We start from the raw sequence: 26,777 nt of genomic DNA on the forward strand, positions 1-26,777 counted from the left end.
GTGGGGTTTTTTTAATAGAAAGAAAATAAAATGATATTTTTAGAAGAGTGATTGAGTTTTTTTTTTTAATTGAAGCCGTATAATAAATATATGTCCAGTCTTGCTCTCAAGGAGCTGGCAGTGGAGCAAGGGAGACCAGAGTAAATTAAGGAAAGCAAAAGAAAGCAATACGCAGAATCTGAGTGGCCTTATATAGATTAGAATGCCGTTGATTCCAAGGGGGAAGACATAATGAGGATCGGTTTACTTCCGAATACATTGTCATATACTGTCACTTTAACACAACCAACTTTTATTATTGCTCTGAAACAATTGGACGTGCCACTTTTCCCGGGACAAATGCTGCCCAGCACTAGGACTCTCTCTCTGCCATGGCTTCCTAGAGTCCTCTCTGTCTGGTGTCTGTCTGTGCCCCAGTCTCCATTTCTGCACAGGAAGTCTAGATTCCAGACAACTGCTTCTGTCTCTGTTTTCAGAAGGAATAGACTGGTGAGACCACTATGATGCACCCCCACATTTGGGAAGGCTGTATCTTAAGACCTTCTTGGCTCCCCCAATTTGTAAATACCACAAGAGCAATCATGATTTGAGAAGTCGACCACCGATCCAGGATTTGGATGCTAAGGTTGGGTGAGCACACCCAAACAGCAGCATTGCAAAGACTCAGCAAGCTAAAAATTGACTACATGTCAGGGAATGTTGGGTTGTTCCTGATTAGTCAAAACTCAGACGTTATATCCATGAATGCCAAGGGCCGTTTTAATATCATGCTGTTTGTTGGACATTTGAGTAGTGAATGCATGCATAATGTGGAAATAAATACAATATGTGAATGGCCCACAGAAATCACAACCTTTCACTGTTTTATTTAGTTGTGTAAATTCCTCAGCTCTACTGGAAAAGTAATTCGATGCACATTAGTTTTGCTTCCTACGTTTAGAGGGAGGTGAGTGCTGTATTTATATCTGTAAGGGTCTCAGCAGGCTTGTAGACTGTCTATTCTTGTTAAGGATGAGGAAACAGAGGCTGAGAAAGTGGTTTGTCGAAGGGTGACTTAGAGAATTTACTGTAGCCTCATGATTTGAACCCAGGTCCTCTGACTGGGATTTTGGTGCTCTTTGTTCTATGCTATTCCGAACCTTTGAGTAAACCAAAATGCAAAGACTGTTCTTGATAGACAGCCTTTTAGGTGGAAGAGTTGAAGATAATAGGAGAGAGAGATACACAAACCTGTCTTATCTGGACAGGAGCTCAGCTCGTTAGGAAGAAGAACAGGGATGAGAGAAGGCAGGAGGAAAGGATGGCAGAAAGACAAATAATCATGGGAAGAGACTGGAACAGGGCAACTGCCAGACATTTTCAAGATTAGAAGAAATCTGAGTCGAGTTAAAAAAATCAAAAGAATTCTTCAGGCAGAAGCAAGAGTTTATGTGTATAAAGGGAATAAAGCAGAAATACGGTATTCTTAATACATATGATAGAATCTGCAGGGGCAGAAGAAGAGCGTGGCCCTGATGGATAACGACGAGAAACACCAAACCATTCCAGCAAGGCTCTGCATATTAAACACTTTCTTTTCCTTCCAAAAATATGTAAAGAGGAGAGGGAGAAGAAAAGAGAGAATGATTTAGAGGGATGTCTCATACATTATTTACTTTCATAGGAAGGAAAGTCAAATTCAGTAAAGTCCAGATTGATTTATTAAACAAAGTCCAGCGTGGGGATTAATAAAATAAATACAGATTTCAGTGAAATTGGGCCCTAGCACTTATTTTTAAAGCCATGTTTCAAAAAGGTTATTGATGGGAGTTATGGATAATTTTTATCAAATGGCAAGAACAGACACTAGTAACAGCAATTTTTTGTGTTCTCAGACTGTCGCTTAATACTTATGTTTTTAAGATTAGCCCCTGAGAAGCTGCCTATTTACTTTTGGTACCTAATGAGGATTTAAGATATGAAGCCATCAACTGGGCCTTTTGTTATGACCATAGAAAATATTATAACCACCAGACAATGATTGTTTTTGAAGGAATGGGAGAAATGTTATTATTATATATTATATCATAAGCATTGTGTAGCAAATATTTTAAAAATACAGACCTTAAAAGCACAAGTTTTAAGGAAATACATATTTTCTCATTAATAGTAATCATATAGTTATTTTTTGATTATATAATCATAATCATAAATTATTTTCACCAATTTCTAACTTATCAACTTCTTATAAGACAGCTAGGGTTTATAAATATTTATTAAAATGGTTTTTGGATTTAATGTAACTTGAAAATAAAAAATAAAAAAACCTTTCAGCTTTGGTGGGAATGTCAGGGCTCTAGGATTTGAAGGCAAATGACCTCAGAAACCCTTACATGGCTTTTCTCATCTGCAGATTGTTTCTCAGTGTCAGGCGAAAGCATCTTTCTTCCATCCTGTTGGACTTGTCTTCCTTGTTCTTATGTTACTTCTCTGTTTTGCGCAGTAGAGATACTGTGTAATCATGACCCTTTCACAATTAGAAAAAACAGTCCTCAAGCACTTGTCTTTTTAATTTTTGAGCAAAATTTTCCTTCTGTGTTCTCTGATCAGACATTTGCCATTCTATACACATGGCTCTCTTTCTCCACATCTCTAACTTAAGGATGATCTCACTATCCAGTGGTTTGAAAGAAATTCTGTTTTGGATATGAGGTGTTTTAGGATGACAGTCCTTCAAAACTGATTTCCAAAAGAGCTCATAAGGCTTATGGTGTTTTAGACCAATGGTTAAGTAGCGTTGAAGATTCTGCCTGTTAGGTTTACAGTGATTTCATCTTATCTGTTCAATGGACTTGTATTAGTGGTATTTGCATGGAAGTTGGCTTATAAATCTTGACTGTGTGTGTTTTAAGAATGAAGACAGTAGTTCAACTCTAAGACGGGTGGCGTTTCAGAGGTAGAAGAAGGTCCACCTATGCCTCCTGTTTTTATTCTAACAAAAAATGGCTCCGCTATATAGACTTCTAGCTCATTTTAGGGAACTAGGAAACCTGTAATGCATGTATTGTTCAAAGAAGGTATGGATTGGAACTTCACATTTGAAGAGGAAAAAGTTGGGTCAGCAGCAGTATTGGCTATATAATTTTGGGGCTGCAAAATGAAAATGGAGGGCCCCTTGTTCAAAAATTAATAATTTTAAGACAGTGACAGCAGAGCATTCAATCTAGCACAGGGCCCTTCTGAGCACGGGGCCCTGTGTGTGACTGCACAGGTCACACCCGGAAAGCCTGCCCTGGTCAGAAGTTGAGAGGGGAGTAAAAAGGAAAAGGGAGGATCTGTTTTCCCATGATGTTTCCCTCCTTCTGTCTATCCCACTCTTACCTGTGTACTCATCAGATGTGACCATTCTCAAGGGGGCTCTATTGTTCCAGTTAGCTAAGACATTGCCACTTCAACTCTAGTCCATGGGGGAATGGGCATGAGAGGGAGGTCACATTCCCCCAGTGATGGGGTGGGGGTAGGGGGTTAAAGGTCTTCTGAACTGTCCTAAGAAGAGAGCATGAAGTTGGGAACTCTACAACTTTCCAGCAGTGTATTAAAGTTACTTAACCTCTCTGAACCTAATTTGTCATTGCTGTAAAATGGTGATATCTACCTTGCAGGGTTGTTGAATGGATTAGAGAGAATGTGGAAAATACCTAGCACAGTGGCTGGTATGCAATGGGAGCTCATATATATTGGATATATGGTCATTTTTTTGTGAGTGAGGAGATGTACTGAAGATGGGTGAAAGGGCCTTGAGTCTCAGATAGGGTGGTGGATCTCAAAATGCTTGGAGAGCCTTGTAAGAGCTGGCTGCCTCTCTGCATCCATCCTTACTTCCCAAGTGCTTTGAAAGGGTTTAAAACTCAGAATTGCATCTTCTTCCCAAACAGGGTAAGGAACAATCTGTGGGAAGTCAGTGCACAGTAGAGTTCAGTCTCCAACACTGAAAATTTGCCAACTTTCACCCACACTGCGGAGATGAGAAAGCAGCTGTGGGCAGACAGCAGAGAAGAGCCCGTGGTCACTGGGATACATTACACTTACAGATGGTCCATTGTTCACCCTGAGATGTTGTAGTTTGTCTATTTTATCCAGTTATGTTTCCATGACATACAAAGGATACAGCCAAAACTATTTCATGTAGTTTTTCCACTTTGTTTTGATTTATTATTTGTTGTTTACAGTATTATCTCCAGTAACAACAATGGAATTTCCTTCCCTACTAATCTGGCCTGTTTCCATTTTGCCTGTTTATTTTAATTTCCTTTTTTTTTGGACTGAAACCTTTACATGACTCTCCTTTGTTTACTTCCTTGCCTGTGTGTGTCAGCATCATTTATTAGCACATCCACTCAGAACTTTGAACATGAATTATAAAGGGTCTGTTTCCTGGTTGCTAGTGGGAGTGTCTGAAGTGCTTCATGTCTCTAAGTACTGCACAATGGCTGGGTTAGCAGCTGCCTCATCGCTGCTCTCAGAAGCAGATGGCTTGCCCTCCGTGGCGTACCGATGGAGCATGTGAGGCAGAGAGGTAACTCCGCTGCGGAAGGTGCTTTTCTCAAATCCTCTGACCCATCACTCCTGCCTGGCTCATCAATGCGGATTTCCATTTACTTTTTTTTTTTTTTTAAGATTTTATTTTTTTTCCTTTTTCTCCCCAAAGCCCCCCTGGTACACAGTTGTATATTCTTCATTGTGAGTCCTTCTAGTTGTGGCATTTGGGACGCTGCCTCAGCGTGGTTTGATGAGCAGTGCCATGTCCGCGCCCAGGATTCGAACCAACGAAACACTGGGCCGCCTGCAGCAGAGCGCGCGAACTTAACCACTCCGCCACGGGGCCAGCCCCTCCACTTACTTTTATTTGGGCAGTAGGTTGTGTGAGCATAAGACCTGCTTTTTTGCAGAAATGCTCAATTCCTTGAAGACATTTCCATGACAACTAGTCTGTTGTTAACTATTGAGTAATTGCAGCTTGCAATATTAGCTGCTTGGGGTGCATGATAAATGTTAGACTTGGTCCTTTTTTATGAAGAACTTACAGCCCACTAAGTCAATAAAAAGGTTAAAGAGGGGCTGGCCCGGTGGCGCAGTGGTTAAGTCCGCATGTTACGCTTTGGCGGCCTGGGGTTCACCAGTTCGGATCCTGGGTGTGGACAACGCACCACGTGGCAAGCCATGCTGTGGTAGGCGTCCACATATAAAGTAGAGGAAGATGGGCACAGCTGTTAGCTCAGCGCCAGTCTTCCTCAGAAAAAAAGAGGAGGATTGGCAGATGTTAGCTCAGGGCTAATCTTCCTCGAGAAAACAAAACAAAACAAAAACAAACAAAAAGTTAAAGAGAAGAGGGAAGTTGACTTTTACACCTGTTGCTTGAATATTAATTAGATCTACTGCCTCATTTTCACTTGAGTCTCATGATTTACTGAATTAACTAATTCATCAAACATTTATTTAGTTCTTACTCTGTACATGGCACCATCTCTAGTGTCAAGATGCTTAAAAGACCAGAAAGTGGAAATAGATTTGAAAGCAAATAAATATAATAAAGTGTTACAGGTGACATGATAGAAATCTGTGCAGAGTATATACAGAGAGTAACAAAGGAGGAGGGGTCCTTATTCTCTTGGAGTTGGGGGTGGAAGGGACGTGTCACAAACAAAGCCTAAAGGTCTTGGATATATTTGAGATCCATGGGTACTTTCCACTGTCTCAAACAGAGTGGCTGAGGATGCAGCCAGGCCTGGTGGGGGAGGGAGATGGAGGAAGCCAAGCACAAAGGGCCTTGGATGCTATATTAAGGAGTTAGGATTTTATTCTCTAGGAAAATTTTCAGGTAGGTGAGACATCATTATCAGATTCGGTTTTTATAAAAATTGCCCTGAGAAGGATAGATTCAGGGGACTTGAATGGAGGCAAGGAGATTCCTTAGGAGAGGACGGTGCTGAGCAGCCCTGACGTGATTCTGAACAAGCCAGTGGCGGATGGAAAGATGTTGAGGAAGTAGACTTTATAAAATTGGTATCAATTTTTAAATATTGTCTTTTCAGCAACTGCCAGTGAAACCAAGGCTCAATAAATATCAAAGAGAATCTTCCTCTGTGCTTCCATTGCAGTCAGAGACATGATTGCTGTGGCATTTCGCACACTGTACGCTAATACGCTGTATTGTGATGACTTGTTTACAACCTTTTCTGCCCTGAGACGCTAAGCTTCTTAAGGTTAAGTACCAAACTACAGAATTATTTGCATATGCCTAGCATGGAGCCTCGTCTAAACAAGTGCTCAGTAGATGTTTGAAGAGTAAAGCTCCTAACACCGTGGCCAGTGCTTCTTCCACACAGACTACGTGGCACGGAAATATGAAAACGCCACTCAGGCTTGTCTTACATCCGCCCGTTTCCATCTCTCCTGCTGAGGGGGTCAGGGCAAAGTGACAAGCAGCTCTAACAGGCAGATGATGCTTTTTACTTTGCTTTAAAATTTATATCACTTTGTCCATTATCAAAATGTGTCCCTACCTCCAGAAGCCTGCATTAAAATACCAATAATAAATATTTAAAATAAAGAAAGTGGCCATAAAAGTTGATGCTTATTGTGATAGTCTTTAATGGTCTCATTATCCACAAATCAAGCCTGATAATTTACTTTCATATTTCTTTTTATGTTACTTAATCTTTTAACCTGGATCACACTTTATTCTTCCACACAGATCCGTAATGCCTTCTGCCTGGCTCTTTCAAGATGGAGGGGAAACCTGTGGGAGAGCCTACTCAAGTGGTGTCTAAAGTCAAACTTTCCAGCAAGGTAGAAAGCACAGGACACTGGCTGGTGGAGGATCATGCTCGAATATGGGAAGTGTTAAAGACAGACGAGGTAAGACTAGTCCAAATGACACAGTTGGTGCAATGATGGATTTCCTTAGACTTGAGATTATAATTCTTAGTGTGGCCAGCACCACAGGCCAGCTTGGCAAATTTTTATTCAGGGGCCATAGGCACAACCACGACTGGAGAACATTAAGTCAGGGGTGTATCTCTTAGGCATTAATAACTCCACAGTGATTCAGCCAAAGGAGGTAGCACTGACTTAGGGCCTAAAATGTACAAGTAGGTATCCTCCTTGTAGAATCCTACCAAACCTAAATGGGAAATCAAGTCATGGTGAGAAAGTTGATTCCTAAGGATCAGTCATAACAAGTGGAATCATATAAATTCATTGTTTGACAGCATGAGGCTGTCAGGGCTCCTTGGATGCAAGCAACAGAAATTGACTCTAAGGAAAATGGGAAATTGTTGGAGGATATTGGGAAGGTCACAGAATTGACGAGAAGTTTGGAAAACTAGGACAGGAACCAAGTCAGCAGGAACTGCTCAGGGCACTGCCCCTGGTATAAATTCCAAACTGGTCCCCACCCTCTCCTTATTCTCACGTTTCTCTGCTCAAGATGCAAAGCCAGGGGAGAGGGAGCTCACTGCCAAGCTTAGTCACATGTCTTTCTCTAGGTTATTCTTTAAAGAGAAAAAGAATCTCCCATGAGAAATCATTATACCAAGTCCTCACAGCACTTGCGTTTGGAGTCCAAATCTCTAATATCCACATGTGGTGACAATACCAATTCAAGAAAGTAACATAACAACTACCATCTTAAATGTGAAATCCAGCCAAAGCAAATGTGAACTCTCTCTGTAGGGGATACTTGCACACAGGAATAAAACTCCACAGAGAGCAGCTGAAGTCTCTGTGTATCCCACCTAACAGGGCCAAGACTAGGGACAGATAAGTGAGTTGCTGAGGGCACAAAGTTTAAGGAAGCACTCATTCTTAGGTCTGTGTCCTGCGCTTGCACAAACTTAAAGGTTAAGGCATCCTTATATTTTGCACTTTAGGCGTCTTGCAATTTGGACTGGCCTCACCCTAGTCCTGGCCCTGCCGCCTGATTTTATTCCCCTCCCTCCTTCCCCAAAGGTAGTCACTATCCCGAATCTGGCATTTGTCATTCTTATGCATATGCTGATACACACACGCACACATATATATATATATATATGTTATCCACATATCCAAGTAGTACTGATTTTCATCTTTTAAATTTTATATAAGCTTTATATGGTCTATGTACTTTTACAGCTTGCTGTTTTTTACTTAAATTTTGCTTCTATTTTATCTTATTTTCTCTTCTGATACTTGTAGTTCTAGTTTATTCATTTTAACTGCTTTTTATATTCTGTTGATTAATAGAGTGAAATTTATTTATCCATTTCTTTTGTTGGTTAACTTTTAGTTTCTTTCAGTACAAGGCAATGTAATACACTTTACACTGTATTACTCATTTTAATGTAATACACATTTTCACCTAGATGTGGCATACTGGATTATAAAGTATGAAAGCCTTCAGTTTTAATAGTTATTACCAAATTGGTCTCCAAGATGAGGACATGAGTTTATATCCCCACTAGCAGCATGTGAGGATTCTCCCTGCTCTAACAGTTGTTGATATTGTCAGTTCTTTAAGTATTGGCTAATCTGATTGTTTTGAAATGGAGCCTTGTTGTTTTAACATGAATTTTTCCATATGGATAATCAATTATCCTAGTACCATTTTAGAATGTCCATCATTTCTTCTTTAGTTTGTAATGCCGTCTCTCATGTATCATGCTTCTGATATACTCTCTCTGCTAATGTGATACTCCCTCAACTATTCTAGATTTAAGGGAAACTTGGACATCTGATAGAGCATGTCCCTCCACTGAGTTATTGCTCTTCAAAATTGTGCTGGGTGTTTTTGGAACTTAGATTTTCAATATGAATTTAGGATGAGCTTGTTAAGTTTTGCAGATATGAAGAAAACTCAGTCTGCTGGGAATCTGATCGGGATTGCAGTATGTTTGTTGATTGATTTGGGGAATATCAACATCTTTATGATAGTCAGTAAATATCTTATCTTATTCTTGACTTTAAGTGGCATGCCTCAATATTTCACCAATATTTTATCCTATACCCTCTTGCTGTAAGATTTTCATAGGTTTCAAGGTTAAGGAAATTCCTTCCATTCCTTTTCTTTTTTTTCTAAATGTTAGTTTCTTTACATTATAATATTTGATCCCTACAAAATAATATACATGTAAGTTATAGAGTATAATATTAAAACAAACACTTGTGAGTTCGCAACCAACTTAAGAACTAGAACTTGACCAATTGTTGAATCCGTGTATGGATTCTGCCACATCCTATCCCCTTGATTCTTTTCCCCACAAGGGTAACTGTTTTCTTGAAATCTGTGTTTAATCATTCTTTGGATTTTTGAAAGTTTTTATTGCACATATATGTATCCCCCCAAATATTGTTTAGTTACGTAAACTATGTATATGGTGTTACACATATGATATATATCTGATTTCTTTTATGACTGACTTCTTTCACTCAACATGTTTCTAAGATTTTTAAGGTTCAGTGACATTAATACGTATAGTAATAATTCATTAATTTTCACTGTTGACTAATATGCCATTATGTGGTTATACCATAATTTGTTTATTTACAGATATGTTGATGGATATTTCAATTATTTGCTGTTGTTTGCCATTATGAACAATGCTACTATGAACATACTTCTACATGTCTTATCCCCCTGTGTAAGAGTGCCTCGTGTATAAGGGTTTTTATAGGTTAATAATTATTAGGTGAAATTTTTGAGTTGGGTATGTACAAGTTCTGTTTTGCAAGTTATTGCCATATTGTTTTCCAAAGTGGTATCAATTTACACTCCCACCAGCAGGGCATAAAGTTTCCCCTATTCCATGTCCTTGTCAACTTTTGGAATTGTCGGATTTCTTAATTTTTCCAACCTGGTTGGTATAAAATAGGATATCATTCTTTATGCATCTCAACTCCATCTCAGATGATTTTTCTTTTTCCTTTAGGGTTTACTTTTCTGAGGGTCTAACTGAAGCAAAAATCTTCCTATTTTTTTGTCTGAAGCTGCCTTCATTTTGAGTCTACTCTTAGAATGATAGTTTAGGTGGGTATAGAATTCTAGGTTACCTTCTTTCAGTACATTCAAAATATTTCATTGTCCTATGCCTTCCATTGTTTCTGTCATAAACTAGCTGAAAGTGCTTTTTTTTTTTTGAGGAAGACAGGCCCTGAGCTAACATCTACTGCCAATCTTCCTCTTTTTGCTTGAGGAAGATTGTCACTGAGCTAACATCTGTGCCAATCTTCCTCTGTCTTGTATGTGGGACACCATCACAGCACAGCTTGACAAGCAGTGCCAGGTCCATGCCTGGGATCCAAACCTGTGAACCCCAGGAGGCTGAAGCGGCGCATGCAAACCCAACCACTATGCCACTGGGCTGGCCCCCCAAAAGTCTAATTTTTATTCCTTTGAATATAATATCTCTTTTCTCTAATTACTTAGATCTTCTCTACATTTTTGCTGTTTTGCGGTTTCGCTCTTCTGTGTTTAGGTGTGGGTTTCTTTTTATTTAAACTCTTGGAATTCATGGGGCTTCATAAGTATGTGGATTGGTAGATATGTGGATCAGCCTGCAAACATCTCTGTAATTTTCTTTTCAAATAATTGCTTTTACTTCCTTTTCTTTTTATAACTCCAACAAGGTTTACGTTCATTTTTCTCACTCTTTGCTCATGTCCCTTAACTTCTCTTTCAGAGTTACTATCTTTTTTCTGCTCTCGGTGTTGTATTCTGATTAATTTAGATCTATCTTCCAATTCACTAATTCTCTCTTCAGTTACTTTTTATTGAAACAAAAACTGGTTAATAATTGGAGGAGATCAGAATCTGCCCTTTAACTCAACTATTGAGTTTTAAATTTCAGTTACTCTATTTTTCACTTCTAGAAGTTCTGTTTTGTTCTTTTAAAATCTTCTAGTCATTTTTTTAGTCTCTTGCTTCCTATTCATATTTTTATTTTTTTAAGTCTATTTGTCAAGAACTGTGAAGGGTATGAGATTTTACATTATTTGCAAGTTAGCGTGCCACAGTTGTGTAAATGCTGAAAGAAGTCATGAGACTCTTGTTTCAGAGACAAGACTTTATTACTTATAGAACAAGTTGTAACCAGAGTGCCAGCATGTTTGTTTGGTTCCCTATGCCCCAATTCCAACAGGAGTGACACAGATGGGCCTAGATAGCTCCCTGCACAGGAGAGAGTCACTGACCTTGGAAACTTGCCAGTTTATAGTAGACTTAAGCAAGCCTGTACTTTCTCCCAGTGGGAGACGTTACCTTGTCCTTTAAGGTTACTTGCTGCAGACACAGGCCTGAAAAAACAGTCTGGGTAAAGATCAGCCAGGGCCAAAGATTTTTTGGCACAAAAAGCAAGCCATGCAGGAACAAGAGAGACTCATGGAGGAGTGTTTCTCAACAATATTAAATATAATGGTTTTATATTCTGAGTTGGCAATTCTAATAGCTGTTCTTATTCTACCATCTTATTCTACTCTCTGTTCTTTCTGTTGGTTCTTGCACATGGTATTTTGTTTCCTTGTTAGTTTTGTGATTTTTGACTGTGGGTTCATTTTTCTTGGAATGAAAGGACTTTTCTCCAGAGAGAATTTACATTTACTTCTGGAAGCACTACCAGCTGGAAGTCACTTCAAAGTAAATTCTTAGCTTGAGGTTTTTTTTTTCAGACCACTCAATGTGAATATAGGCTGGAAACTGATGGATGGGTATACTTGTGGTAATTAATTATGAGGGGAAATGACTCACCTCTCCCTGCCCCTATTCAGCACCATATTTCAAGATAAGCAACTTTCCTTGTGTTGTCATGGAAGGCATTTCATTCCTGGTTCACCTTAAGGCTGAGGGAATAACATTTTGGGGTTCCAGTTTTACACAGTGGGGAATCCCTATAGATTCTCTCTCTTGAGCCAGCCCTGGGCTTTCTCTATTGTTCCCTTTGTCCTTTAAAGGAATAAAATCTGTGTTTGTTAGAGTCACACTAATGCTGTAACAAACACAGCCAAAAATTTAAGTGGCTTAATGCAATAAAAGTTTATTTCTCAATCATATAATTGTCCAATTTAGGTGTTTCTGATGAGAAGGCAGCTTTTGTCCATATGATGAGCAGGGACTCAGACTGCTTCTTCTTGCAGCCCCACCATCCTTTGGGGTCTGGGAGTCTTCTGTGTTCAGCCAGTAATTAGCTAAAAAAAAGATCGAATAAGACACACTCAGTTCTTAACCCTCTTGGACCAGGAGTGACGTGCATTATATCGCTTTACAGTCTATCACTGAGAACTTGTCCCATTGCCCCACATGGTTGTGAAGGAGGTGAGGTGGAGAAATGTCATCTGGCTGGGCAGCCATTTACTAGTGATGACTCAGTACTATGGAAGGGGAAACACAAATGCAATTTTGGTGGGCAGTTAAAAAAGTGTCACCAAAAACAAAGCTTAAGTTTACCTGGTTTGGCCAATGCCTTCTAAATGGAAATTGACTTCAATGCTTATCTCTGTGGGTTCTGCTTTCATATAGGTTTTGACTGTTAAGAGTTCTTAAGTTCTTGCCAGCCTATCAATGTATGAAAAAGGTACTATACTTTTATTTTACCAAGCATTTTAAAATTGTTTTTTTAAATTGTGGGATAGTTAGTTAGGGTATCTAATCTCCCACGTGCTAGCAATGGGAGTCCTACACTCTTCTGAGTTATTTAAATACAATGTATCTTAAAAATATATGTTTTTTAAACCTATTTTAAAAAATTAGTTCACTTGTCAGAAAGTGTCATCCAGATAATGTTGAATCTTTATTAACTAAACACATTTAGTTAAGCACCTTCTTACACATGAATATTCATAACTGACTTCTTATAATCATTTACAAATTTTGTGCAGGTACAAATCAATCTATCAAATCTATTTGAAATTAAAATATTATTTCATCTTCAATGTAGTGATTAATTTCTAGCTACTCTAAATATACCTTTGAAATATAAATATTTAATTTTTAAATTATAAATAATACTTGCATATAGTAGAAAATAATGAAACTTTTATAAAAGAGTCAAGTATGAAAAATAAATGTCTTTATAAAATCTCAGTAATTTTTGTTTTTTAAAATGAGCAAGGGAGCAGTGAGGAGCCTGGACATGTTCTTGTGATGGTGACAATGTTCTATCCTTTCGTTGTCTTGGTGGTTACATGAATATATTTGTCAAAACTAATTGAACTATACACTTAAAATGGACATATTTTATTATATGTCAGTTATGCCTCAATAAGGTTGATCTTAAAAACTGGGCAATAGGGAGGGGGAAGAGAGTTAAATAAATCAATAGCTGCAATACAGTGTGGTGAGTGCTGTAATAAATATGTCCACAGGCATTTTGAGAGTCTAGAGCATGGAGCTGTAATCCAGCATGGGTGTGAATTTGCTTATGGAGGTGTGCGTGTCAGGGAAAGACAGCTTTCCAGAAAGGTAATACTTGAGTCCATTCTTAAAGGAAAAGTAGAAATTAGGCCAGCAAATGGGGTTTTAGAAGGGCACTCAGAGCAAATATTCCTGGAAGAGGAAAAACTGTGTGAAGGGCAGTGTTAGAGAAAGTGTCCTGCAGTTTGGAGCATCTGTAACAGAAGAGGAATGACAAGAGAAGAAGCTGAGAGGGACCAAATAATGAAAAGTCTTCTGTGCCTCACCCAGAAGTGCAGAAATTACCCTGTGGGCCGTGGGGAGTCATGAGGGCCTTGAAGCAGGGGTCATGACATGGTCAGATTTGTTTTCTAGAAAAGCTACTCTGTCAGACGTGTGAAGGATAGCCTAGAACTCTTCAAAACCATTCTAGCTCACTTGGGTCTCTTCTTTCTCTGTCTACACTATGCTAGTCAATATCAACTAGGGATTATTTGCGGTTGTTCTTTTTTTGTTGTTGTTGAGGAAGATTGGCCCTGAGCTAACATTTGTGCCCGTCTTCCTCCATTTTATATGTGGGACTCCTGCCACAGTATGGCTTGATGAGCAGTGCCTAGGTTGGCAGCCAGGATCCAAACCAGCAAACCCAGGGCTGCTGAAGCAGAGCGTGCAAACTTAACTGCTACGCCACTGGGCCAACCCCAAGGGTTGTTCTTTTTTTTCATGATGGGAATTCTCTCTCTCCAGCTAGATCGTCTGTCCTTGAGACCCTGTCTATTAGTTTCTGTTTGTTTTGTTTTGTTGTTTTGGCTGAGGAAGATTTTCCCTGAGCTAACAACTGTTGCCAGGCCAGTCTTCCACTATTTTGTATGTGGTTCACCACCACAGCATGGCTGCTGACGAGTGGTGTAGGTCCACACCTGGGAACTGACCCCAGGCTGCCGAAGTGGAGAGCACCGAACTTAACCACCAGGCCATCGGGCCAGCCCCCTCATCTGTTAGTTTTATTTCTGCTTCACTTATAAACCCCAAAGCACTGGCATACTGCTGGTTGAAATAAATACCTGACGATTGATTGAGGCATCACTTCATGGTAATTATATAATCGTGTAATCATGATTTCATAGTAATATGTTGTTTCTCTGAATTGTAACATCAACCAAAATATTGCCATCTCTGAGTGCAAAGGTGATTCATTTGATTCACCATTGGATGGCATTAAGTAGAGGTGATTTTTTTTTTTTTTTTGGTTGTTGCTGGTTGAGTTTGCATTGGGTCATCCACCATGCACTGGACTTATCTGTGTTTTACGTTTGTGAGAAAGCTGCCAAGATAAGCAGTGTTCTCTGGGGCTAGGGAACAGAGATGTACTCTGTGTGAAATTCAACTAGTGAATGCCTGTGTGGAGACTGGACATATGACCTCTTCCTCTCTATCTAGCTCAGGAATGGGGCCCCACATTGTAACATCATATTCTTGGAAGAGGAAATAGTAATGTGTTCATTATGCACGCTTTGGAGATTAAATCATACTCATCTGAGGGACAGAAAGAGAGAGAATTTTTAAAAAACTGGACGACAATTTGGACAAGCAGTGTGAGTGCATTGTATTAATCTTTGAAGAGCCAGCTCTTTGCTGAACTTAAGGGCTGTGGTTTGATGAAAGAATTAGAATTCCTCTTTGTGATTCTGAATGAGTTTCTTTTTCTCTCTGCCACAAATTTTAATATGAGGCAAAGGGATAGAAACGTCCTGCCTAGGAAGTTATTACTATATAAAAATGCTTTGAGGTATTTTTACTGAGATGAGTAAAGTAGACATGTCATCAGTAGTTGAGAAATGGAATATTGAGACTGAATAATATTCAATTGGAGTTTATAAAGAAAGAAAAATATCATTTATTGAGCACCTACTGTGTGTCAAGAATTGTACTTGGCACTTTCATATTCATCAATGTATTTGATTGTCACAGCCGTAGATATGTTTTTCGTAAGGATTTTGAAGATTAGAGGTTAAGGCGTGTGCTCAAAGATACATAGCTGATAAGTGGCAGAGTAAGCTTCAAACTCAAGTTTGTCTCTGTTTTATACTCTTATCTCCTCATGAAGCTATCTACCAAAATTGTTTAAATCACCCTGATTCTCTGTTTGCTTTGCCTGCACAGACTTCAACTAATCCTGGCTGGGGCAGCATCCTCAGCTCAATAAATGCTACCAATCTTGCTCCCATAGAGCTTGGCTCTACAGCGTCTGGTGTGAACAAGCACCAACATGCCCACTGAGTATAACTTTCTTCCATTTCTCAAAGTGTTGTCTTCAGTGTCCATGATTGGGCTTCCCTCTCAGTTCTCTCATACGGTATCCCAGTATCTCATGGAGACTGCACCCTGCCCTTAACTCCATCCTGTTTAAATGGAGCCCTAAAACTCTGCTAAGCTCCGTGTAGCTCTCTTTTCTACATAACTGAGCTCTGCTCCACATACCCCAAGCTATTCATTGGGGTCCAGTTGTGAACAGTCTGATTGTTTAGAACCTGGATATTTCATCCATTCCCTGAACTATTCCTTGGATGGTAAGATCTGCCAGAAGCACATCCAAGTTTTCCTATGCCCTTGAGACACTGCTCACTGAACAGTCTGCCGGCACTGTAGGGCACACACCTGTTGTCAGGGAAGTCTCTCCAGCTCCAATCTACCCACTTTATATCTTCTTATTTTTATCCATTGGCTCTTGTTGCCAGAGTCCCACGTCGCCTAGTGTAAGACCATTTGAGCTATGGCATGACATTTTCAATAAGTTTCATAGTCTAAACTAAAAGGGGATACTCTAGATATCCAACCTTTTATTATGGTTACATTTTAGTGTGGTCCCCTAACACCTCTGCTGATCTCTTTCATAAGACTCATCACATGAACGGTACCCATATGTTTGTCACATAGGAAGCACTTAATAAATATTTATTGAGTAGAGAAAATATACAGAGGGAGTAAGAGCGTGAACTCTGGAGGCAGACTGGCTGTGCAACCTCATCAAATTTCCTACTCTCTGTACTCGTTTCCTCCTCTGTCAAAAGGGTATACTAAGAGGGATGTTTTGAGAATTGACTTATAATATGTAAACCGCTTAGAACAGCACCTCCTACATAATAAGCAATACATACGGACTTATATTATTGTTGAATGAATCAGTGAGGGGAGGAAGATTACAAAATGTGACACCATCTTGGCCTACCACTTGTACGACAGTTGCTTCTGACCCCTGTTGCCTGAATTCAAGATTTCCCCCACATTCTGCAAGGCCCTGCGCTCCAGGATCCCTTCTGTTTTCAAAGGCCTGCAGGATCTGGACTGGCAGACACAGCTTCCTGACTCCCACGAGACGGCCCCTGCAGGGTGATCTTTCAGGGAGGAAGACAGTCAGACCCAACCGAACAACGTTGTGTTGAGATACACAGATTGTTCTGGGGTGGCTCCCTCTCTCCCCTGAGTGTGCGGCGGGTGACACTCCAGTCAGCGGTGTGGTCCTTGGGCGCAGTGTTTATGAACCAGAGTTGACAGGCTGGCCTCTAGACCTTGTGTGACCCTGGTTGCTGATTCAGATTGTTCCTGTGACAGTTATTTGAATGGGAAAAGGCAAACCCCTCTAAGAGGATAAGATAAGACAGGATTGACATGTAGAGAGCTTTCTCCTGTAAAAATTTCTTAGACATTTGCAACCAATTTGGCCTGTTCTGTTTGGCTCCCAGTTCTACAATGAACCCTGCCTTCACCATACCAGACGTGAACACTTCTTTGCACTTTGGTACAGAGTAAAGGAAACTCCAGGTAAATTTAGAAAAAAAAAAAAAAGAAGAAGAAGAAAAGAAAAAAATACCAGTTTGTTGAGGGCCTGGAAGTCATTCATTCGTGGGGGTCTTAGGTCTCCAAGAAAAAGCCTGCAAAGCAGTTCTGTTTCGGTCCATCATTTTCCCAAATGTGTGCAGTGTAAACCTCAGGGTGTCTTTTTATTTCCTTGAAAGCTCCACTGTGTCAGGACAAGCTTGGCATGAGGCAACAAACAGGTGGGGGCTGCGGGGGAAAGAGTTTACAAACTGAAATGGTTCCCATGGAAGGGGAAGGAAGTGTCTCCTGTCCTTCAGCCTTCTCTCTCCTTCGAGGGGGCGAATGTGAGGAGGAAACGACACTATTTCCCTGTTTCCTTGGCTTACAAAGGAGAGGTTTCTTGGGGAGAGATGGTACTTCTTCCCACAGCAGGGAGTCACTAGTTCAAAGGCCCATCCTTTCTCAGAGGCCTGGAAGAGGAAATAGTTAAAAATCTTCACTATAAACTTCTCTCCCTATGACCTGGCATCTGAGAAATTCACCTGCTCCACATGATGAGAAACCTGGTCTAGAAATCTCTCGAAACTTTAAAGATGAGGAAAATTTCAGAAAGGTAGAGATTTGGTGGGGAGTTGTCACTGATAGGAAAGGGTTAGCGTTCTTTAAAATGCACTCCGCTATGGGTAGCTCCAGTGTCTTTGCACGTCCTGCTGTTCTCTCTGATTAGAACACCCTTCATTTCCTTTTTCCTAGCTAAGTCCTACCCATCTTCCAGACTCTGGGAATTTTCTCTGATCTCCGCAGACCATGTTGTATGCCCTTGTCATTTTATCATTTTATTCTTACTTTTTTTTTTTAGCACCCTATGTTTCCTTTATGTACATTTATCACATTATATGGCAGTTACTTATTTTATATTCTTTTCCAGTATGCTGTGAGCTGGTAACATGAGGAACTGTGTCTATCTTATTCAAAGTTACATCACTATACTGTTGTGATGTTTGTTGAATGAATGAATGAATGAACAAAGGAACAGACAGATAAACAACTCTCTCACATGTTGAGGATTACCCTGAGAAAAGCACCCGAGTGACAGAATTTCTGGGGGTTAGTGGTGTTTTCACTGACGTCATAAAAGGGCAGACTCAAGGCTCGGAACCACATGTTTTATTTTGTGGCTTGTACTTGCCAATAATAGGAACCATTACAATTTTATTGGGTTTCTGAGATGTCAACAACATATGTGTATAGTAAAAATATAGTGACAATAAAAGCTAACAGCCTGATGGAAAGGGTCCTCCGTAAGCAAAATAACCTCTCTACCCACTCTTGTTTACCCTTATGGTCAAATCACGCTTACAAACTAGCTCATTGTTGCCTCAAAAAATTCATTTTAAATAGAATGGATGCGGTGCAAGAACAAATGTGAATTGTTTCAATGTAAAAATGTTGATCAACGAAGCTAAAAATGGCAAAGAGACTTGAAACATTGTGATGGAAGAATCATGCTATCTCAAGGTGGGAGGAGAAGTTATTTTTAAGGAATTATTGAAGATGGTAGATCTGGGAAACAAGAAAGAGCCGGGATTGCAAACACGAGTCCAGAAGTATTATGATTTTCTAAGAGGAGTCCAAACTGCTGACAGTACTGTCACAAAGAACCTGAGCAATTCCCAAACACTCAGAACTTACTGGAAGAAATGTAGCAAGCCCCTCAATACAAAGTACACGTCCAAGGACAAGTCATCCTTCGTGTGCGGGGAACAAGGTGTCATCCATTTTCTGATGGGAGACAGGGACCACAAGGAGGAAGGTGCAGAGGTTTAACTGTCCCAGACCTGACCTATAGAGCCACGCAGGTGCTGGCCATTGAGCAACCATTAAGAATCTGAACTGGAGCCCAGAGGATATATGGAGAGAAGAGACAAATTATTCATCCCTAGGTTTCTTTTTTTTAATTGTGAAAACAAAAATATAGACACTGTAGAAATCACAAGTGACAGCCAAGTTTTAAATATGACTCTTAAATATCCAGTCACCTTGTAAAGTCCTTTCACACCACAACCACAACATTGCAGTCATTATAGGACCAGGAGAAACTTTCAGGGGCCGTCTAGTCTGAATGTAGCTTGTCATTTGTCATCCTTAGCCAGTGGGGGTCTATTCAGCCTTTTCATGCTGTTTTCTCATTGCCTCGATGGTTGCATGTTTCTTTTGCAGTGGAGCAACTCCCATGGCATTATATCACCCCTTAATTTCTTATTCTTCAGCTAAATTAGCCAGAATGCTTGTGAACGCAGTGGCCTGGTTAACTTAATTTTCTGCACATTTATAAGCTAACAGCACACAACCCATAGTAGGCACTTAATTGACATTTTTTTAAATGAATGAATGAATAACATATGTAAAAGTACATTATCTGGCTCAAAAAGTGCAAACTGCTTCCAGACTTGGATAGGATTTGAGAATCTAGATAATAAAGGGGAAGGCCCCAAGGATTTTGGATTTAGATAGAATTTGGTTTAGAACATGGTAGTGACATTTACTGGATATATTATCTTGGGCAGTAGTTAATCCTCTAAATCTCAGTTTCCTCATCAATAAAGTATGGATAATAATCTTCTTTGGGGAAGGTTGACTATGCAATGTATATGAACCATCCAGGACAATGATCGGCACAAAGCAAGTGCTTAATAATATTTTTTCCATTTTTCTCTCTCTAGTTAATTCAGGATGGTTCACAAAACCATTTGAGTTTTGGCTCTTTGAAAATAGTCTTGAATAGACTGGAAGTAACACGAAAAATGGTAACATTTGTCAATTCCAGATGGTGGTAACAAGAACGTGATTATATATATTTGTGTTTCTCTGTATCTTTTACAATTCTAAAAATTAAATGTGTCAAAATGAAAGGGTTGAATGACAGATATCATTAAAGAAAACATATAGAATAAATTAATTACTACCTTAGTAAATACAGAATAGTGAATTGAGTCATTTACTCGATAAACATTTGTTGAGTAACTCCTATTAACAGGGCTGATATAACCCCTGCCTCATGGAGCTTACCATCCAGGGGGGAATACAGATTAAAAAAAAAAAGGCATCACATGTGATCAGAGCAATTGAAAGGAAATACAGGTTGTAAGGGGGTACATATGAGGCACATTTTACCTGAATCAGGGAGGTTAGGAAAAGCTAAGAGTAACTAATGATGTGTAGCAGTAAGTGATGTAGAAAAGGAGACATGGAGAATAAATAGGGTGAACTACACCAAGAGATGGGGCTGGGGAGGGAAGTGCTTTGCACATGCAGAGGGTAAAGTATACGCAAAGTCATAGAGGCTAGAGGGGGTGGGGAATGAAGAGTAGTTCAATATGGATGGAAGATGGGGTTCAAGGTGGGAGGTGTGGAGGAAGATGAGACTTGAAAGAAGGGCAGGGGTCAGATCATGCAGGGCCATGTAAGCTTCATGCCTCCTGGGGAGAGTTCGTCCACTGAAACATTAACACCCCTGTCTGCCACTGTTGGGAAGGTCTCCGTTTTTGCACTAATGCTGTTGGTGCTTAGGAGCTGAGAATTCAGTGCTTGAAGTTTAACGGGATGCTGTGTTTTCTGGGGAGCCTAAAATCACGTCGCTGCTGTTTTTAGTGTACGGAAACTTCCTCCAACTACTTCAAGTGAATAAAATGAATATAGAAGTTCTGTCTCCTGTGTATTCTCAAGCTAAGAACTTGCCTAGATGGATCGAAGCTGTCCTGAGCTGAAGTACACCATTTGTGCCTGCCATCATCAGATTATTAGCAGTAGCTTGTTTAATGTCCTCCTGGACTTACAGAGAAACAGACCGGAAGATAGCCTTTGGGAACCTAACTTGTCTGTAGATGAGCTTTGTAATAAAAAGTTAACTTTATCATATTTTTCTTAGAATGCTGATGTCCTCTTGCATCAGATGGATCAGATTTGTGTCCCTGATCTTGAGGTTAGCCAGAGTTTTTGAAACTAATAAGTAATTTTACACTCTGGAAGATTTTTCTTTTCAGAAGACCAATGGGATTTGTCCATTATCCTGTGGAGACAGGACGAATGGAGTTTGGTTTGGAGAACACAGTCTCACTGGGCACAGATGAAGAAGGATGATTACATTCTAAGGATAGTCATTCACAATATCTGATCATGTTCAAACACAAGACCATTACATACAGTTTCGTAACGGAAAATAGACGGGCCAGACCATTCAGTATACACAAACCATCTGGTGACCTTGCTAGTGGCTCCTCCGGGAGCGAGTTGATAGGAAAACTGATGATCTGAGATTGTGATTTGCCCAAAGTTGCAGAATAACATCATTATACACTAATTCCCAGCTGTTGCTCTGTGCACTTGGTTGTTCACAATTGTATAAGATTCTGAGTCTAAACTTTGCAAACTCTAGTTACATGATAAAGTTCCTGGCTGTTCTCTCTTAATTGGGGAGTGTACTTTTTATTGTCACTCGAGTTCTTCATGATGACAGTCTTTCCTTCCTTCGCTCCCTGCCCTGATCTGCCTCTTCCCCTCATTAATATAAAAATTAACATTAAATTTGGAAAGGGGATGTCTGAGGGTGCAGATCATCTTCATAGTTTGTTGTGTGTGTCCAAGAAAAGCTTTAAGCTACAACTCTGGGTAGCGTTTTTCTTTCCTCCAGTTGTATGTTTTGTTCTTATTTAATGTGCTCGGTAGTTCAAAGGAGGATCTATTTATTCTTGGCTCAGTTTCCACCCCACTGGTTATGACTTTAGATGTATATGTGGGATCTTGTTCTCAGAGGAAGATCTGAGGAGACCCTGTTATAAGTAAGGTTAACCGCCATAAGGCACAGCTGGTGCAAATCAGCACGATGCAGCAATAGCTTAGGGTTATTGGCAGAGCCTGTGTTTAGAATTAAATAATAAAGAAGAAAAGGGGTTCTGTACTATAGGATAGAGAGGAAGGGAAAAGCTAGGGAGAGAGAAGCGGGGTATCAAAGGTAAACAGGAGCGGGAAGATATTAAAAGAGTAGGGGTTTTCCTAGTGACCTAATAAACAAGAAGTAAGGGGAAACTATATACTGTGAAGTAAGGGGAAACTATATACTGTGTATAGTTTTATTCAGTAAAATGATGTTCATAGGGGCCGGCCCCGTGGCGCAGCGGTTAAGTTCGCACGTTCTGCTTCGGCGGGCTGGGGTTTACTGGTTCGGATCCCGGGTGCGGACATGGCATCTCTTGTCCAGCCATGCTGCGATAGGTGTCCCACATATAAAATAGAGGAAGATGGACACGGACTCTTAGCTCAGGGCCAGTCTTCCTCAAGGAAGGAAGATTGGCAGCAGATGTTAGCTCAGGGCTAATCTTCCTCAAAGGAAAAAAAAATCATGTTCCTGTATAAACCTCCATCGTTTGGAGGGATTGGGGGGCACCTTATTTTACATACTACTTTCCTGTCCTTTATGGGATTAACAGAGGAACTGTGGGGAAGCTTGATGGCCATGGAGAGCTGGGAGAGGTGCTTGAAAGAAGCTGGGAAGAATGGAAATTCTAGGATGGAAAAAGGTATGGATTCCATATCCCAGGGGCTCTCTCCCCAGCCTGATTTGATGTATGCCACCCACGGTTCAACCACATGTCTCAGGTTTTGGATCAAGATGTACATGGTCAGCGTAACTCTGAGTCGGGTGACATACTTTCTCAGATCATTTCCAAAATACGCTCAACCACCAGAGAATCACTGTATCTTTCCCTGAGGCCTGGCTTCAGTGCTCCTCGGCAAATAAGCAGTGATGGGGGAGCCCTTCCTGAAAGAGAAGGTCTAGCTCCAGCCCCCTGGCAGAATTGTACACCTCACGCTCTTGGATCTGGGGGCTTCCTGTAGACTCTTTTCCAGTCTTGCAGAGGACACCTCTAGGGGGCTAGAAGGAACTGAGAAGGCAAGACTCCCTCCTCCCCCAGAGGATAGACTCATACCAGTAAGAGAGCAGTGTAGCTGCCCGTTTTCTGGAATCAGGGGTTAAAAATGGTTATTCTTGTAGTATTGCAAACTTTTATGATCTTGACATCAGAGAGCTGACAGAGAGCAGATGTGCTCAGATGTCAAGGTATGTAAGGTGGCCTCCAAGGCTGATTCTAGGTCAAGGTGAGAGCAGGAGAGAGTCCCCAAGGTTAATTCTAGATCTCTATCTGGGCTTCAGATACTGGTTTTCAGATATTGGTTATGTTTGTGGATTGTGTTGGAAACTTCAAAAGCAAGGAGATAGAAGTGTGAAGAAAGACAGTTTGTAAACTTGTTTCTTTTTATGAAAGGTGGAAATGCATCAGTCTTGGGTTCTGTGTGCCACTTGAAAAGAAGAAATGTTTTATGCATAGTGTGTGAGTGAAGGACATTTCTGAGGGAAGAACTGGGGCAATTTGAAGAACTATTGGTTTATAAAAGAGAAAATCAGTATTTAATCAGCATGAAAAATGCTCATATCAAATAGTGATTAAAGTGTTCATTCAGTTTAGTTTTTATATAAAATACTTAGTGAGATATAAAAGGCATAGAATTTGATAGAACTTATCTTGATTCCAGTTTTCTCCTGGGGGAATACCTGTAAACAAGTAGAACAGTCTTTATATGCTAAATGAAATAATTTTCTTTAAAGAACTATTTTAGTAAAAAAATGGGTTCATAGTTCGTATAACAGCCTTCTTAAGAAGGAATGGGTTGTCTTTGAATATATAGCTGTTTTCTGTCTGATGATCAATCTAGCAGTTTTTCAGATCTTTGAGATCCGCTTGGTGTATTCTTTCTGATCTCTTTGGAACAAATACCAGGTGATGTAATTTAATATTTTTAATATGGTTTGTGTCATTTTTCCAGGAGCATGATAAATTTGAACTAATACACCTATTTTACTTTGAACCAATCCCCCTTGTCATCAAAGGCATCCATTTTTGAAACAGCTGTTTAGGTTGAGGGATACAGGATGTGGCCATGAAACAGATCAAAGCTAATTGGCCCTCGGGCTATATAAGCTCATGACCTTGGCCTCATTGGCCTTGTGTTGTTACTAGCTGAAGTATCCTGCCCTGGGGGGTAGTCCACTTCCTGAAGAAGCTCAAGCATTTAGAAATTATCCAACAAAGCTTATAATGTTGCTGATGCACCCTCTTTCACCTTGGCCATGAATGATTGGATGGTGAGTAAGAAGAGGGGAGAAAGCTGTGCTTACCCTGGGACTGTGATCCTGAGATCACCATCAGGTAGAAAACAATGTTAAAGACTTGCTTACTTTATAGGATTTGTATCTAGGCCAATGCCAGTGGATATTTTACTGAGCTAAATGTTGACAACCTTGCTCCATAATGAAAGCCATTGAGGTAGGTTTGGGCCAATAGAAAGCCTCTGTGTGTATCACAAACAAGTTGTGTGACAGGTGAGACTTTCAGTGCAGTGGACTCTTTTTTTTTTCCTAAGGAAGATTAGCCCTGAGCTAACATGTGCCAGTCTTCTTCCACTTTATATGTGGGTTGCTGCCACAGTATGGCTGATGAGTGGTGTAAGTCCACGCCCAGGATCCGAAACCATGAACCTGGACTGCCAAAGCAGAGCACACTAAACTTAACCACTGTGCCATGGGGCCAGCCCCTGTGCAATGGACTGGAGTCTCAGTCTTGCCTTATCTCTTCACACTGTCTGGATAAACAATTGCATATGCCAACACCAACTCGGACCGTGAAATGGATTAATGAAGCTGTAGTTCAAGATTGTGTGCAAAAGCAAAGGGCTTTTTTTTCTTTCCCAGGCCCAAGAAAACAAAGGAGTCATGCTGTTCATTAGAATTTGAGCCACCAGCAGCTCTTGAAGCTCTGTTCTCTAAGGTTGGTTTATATTCCTCATAACTTCAAGGCCTATTCCTGAGTATCTTTGTCAACATTCCCTCCAAACACATCTCCTTTAGCCTTCCACTTGGCCAGTGGGGTGGGAAAGAGGTAAGAGTGCTCCTTCTGACTCTTTCTGGATAGCTGGGACAGCATTTTGGTCCCTCATACTCTCAGGCAAGGGCTAGTTCCTCTTATCAAAGTCCCATTTCCAAAGTAAAATAAGTAGAAAAAATTAAATTCAATTAAAACCCAGATGAAGCAATTATTACTCTTCTTTCCACTTCCCTTTCCACCCTAATACTCAGTAAACATTTTTTACAGAGGCCACCTTCTTCCTCTATGTGGACCGGAATACTTCCTCTTTAGCTTAGGTGGCTGAGGGTATTATCGATCTCTCTGCCAAGAAACTCTTTTTTTCTTCCCTCTTTGGCCACATACCCAATTGCTGTTGAAGACACTAACTTAGAAACCCTTTAAAATAATAGAATATTTATTAGTATTTTTAATAACGTGGAGTACGAATAAGAAACCTATACTGGTGCCCGATCTCTCTCTCCAATGCCATCCTACCCTGTTAAGCTGTTTCTCCACCTCGTCTCAAGTCCTTTACTCAGAGTTAACCATTTCTTGAGATTCTTCATGCGTATGCCTGAATGTAATTACATGCCCATCTCCACATACATATGTGTATTTTAACACTTAAGGGATCAAACTATACACACTGTTCCAGACCTGACTTTTTTCTTTTTAATGGTGTGTCTTAGAAATCCTTCCATATTGACACACACAGATCCATCTCATTCTTTTAACTAACTCATAGTAATCCATTATATGGATGTGCCATTTTTATTTAACCAGTCCCTATACTGATGGACATTTTGATGTATTTTTAAAACCATGACAAATAATGCTTCAGTGACCATCCTTGTACATATGTTTTGTTGAAATCTTCATGTATATCCATAGGGTAAATTCCTAGCGGCGACAATACTTGTTCAAAGGGAATGTGTGTTTTTAATATTGATAGATATTACCAAATTGTGCTCTGAAAACGTTATGCCCATTTACACTCTCAAGATTATAAAAATCTATTTTGAGTAGAAGGATAAATAATGTTTTCTCAGACTTGTGAAGCTGGTTTCTGTTTTTATTCTTAAAGTGCCCTCTGTGTTTTAGCTTCTGGACATCTGATACATAAATAAATGAAGCTCATATCATCTCTCCCTCCCCCCCCCCCCCCCCCCCCCCACATCAGCTCCAGGATCCATCAACTCTGAAGCCAATCGATACAGTAATCTTGTACCACACCTTAAAAGTTAATTTTTAACCTGTGCTGGTACACAAAAGAATATGGGTTCTAATGATGAGGACTGTCCCCTGATGGCCTTCTGTCCCCAGGTACCTACCACAAGGACAGCAGGGCTCCATTCCAGGCAAAGCATCTGGAAGACAGGGCTTGGCCATTTCACCTCAACCCAGACACATGGGATTTTGAGAGGTTATCATCAACTCTGCTGCCCCATCAAATCTGGGAGGCAAGAGAGAATCTTCTTGATGCTTCCAAAGGAAACTCAGTGCCTATAGCTTCAGCAGGGAAATGAAGCTCATCACCCAGACAGGGAAACAGGGAGGAGTGACTAACCACTTGAAAGCACTTTGAAGCATGTTTAATC

The 26,777-nt window shown here is 40.2% G+C and overlaps 1 long non-coding RNA gene across 1 annotated transcript; it reads right to left on the bottom strand.

The window, feature by feature from the left end:
• Nucleotides 1–12,053: 12,053 nt before the first annotated feature.
• LOC124250438 (uncharacterized) lies at nt 12,054–26,669 on the bottom strand. Its single transcript, XR_006891558.1, has 3 exons — nt 26,511–26,669; nt 17,271–17,464; nt 12,054–12,195 (listed from the first exon to the last, which is right to left on the bottom strand). It is a non-coding gene; the product is annotated as an uncharacterized LOC124250438 (long non-coding RNA).
• Between the last annotated feature and the right edge of the window lie 108 nt (nt 26,670–26,777).

This window comes from Equus quagga, chromosome 13 (assembly GCF_021613505.1).
Source record: "Equus quagga isolate Etosha38 chromosome 13, UCLA_HA_Equagga_1.0, whole genome shotgun sequence".
NCBI classification, from domain to species: Eukaryota; Metazoa; Chordata; class Mammalia; order Perissodactyla; family Equidae; genus Equus; species Equus quagga.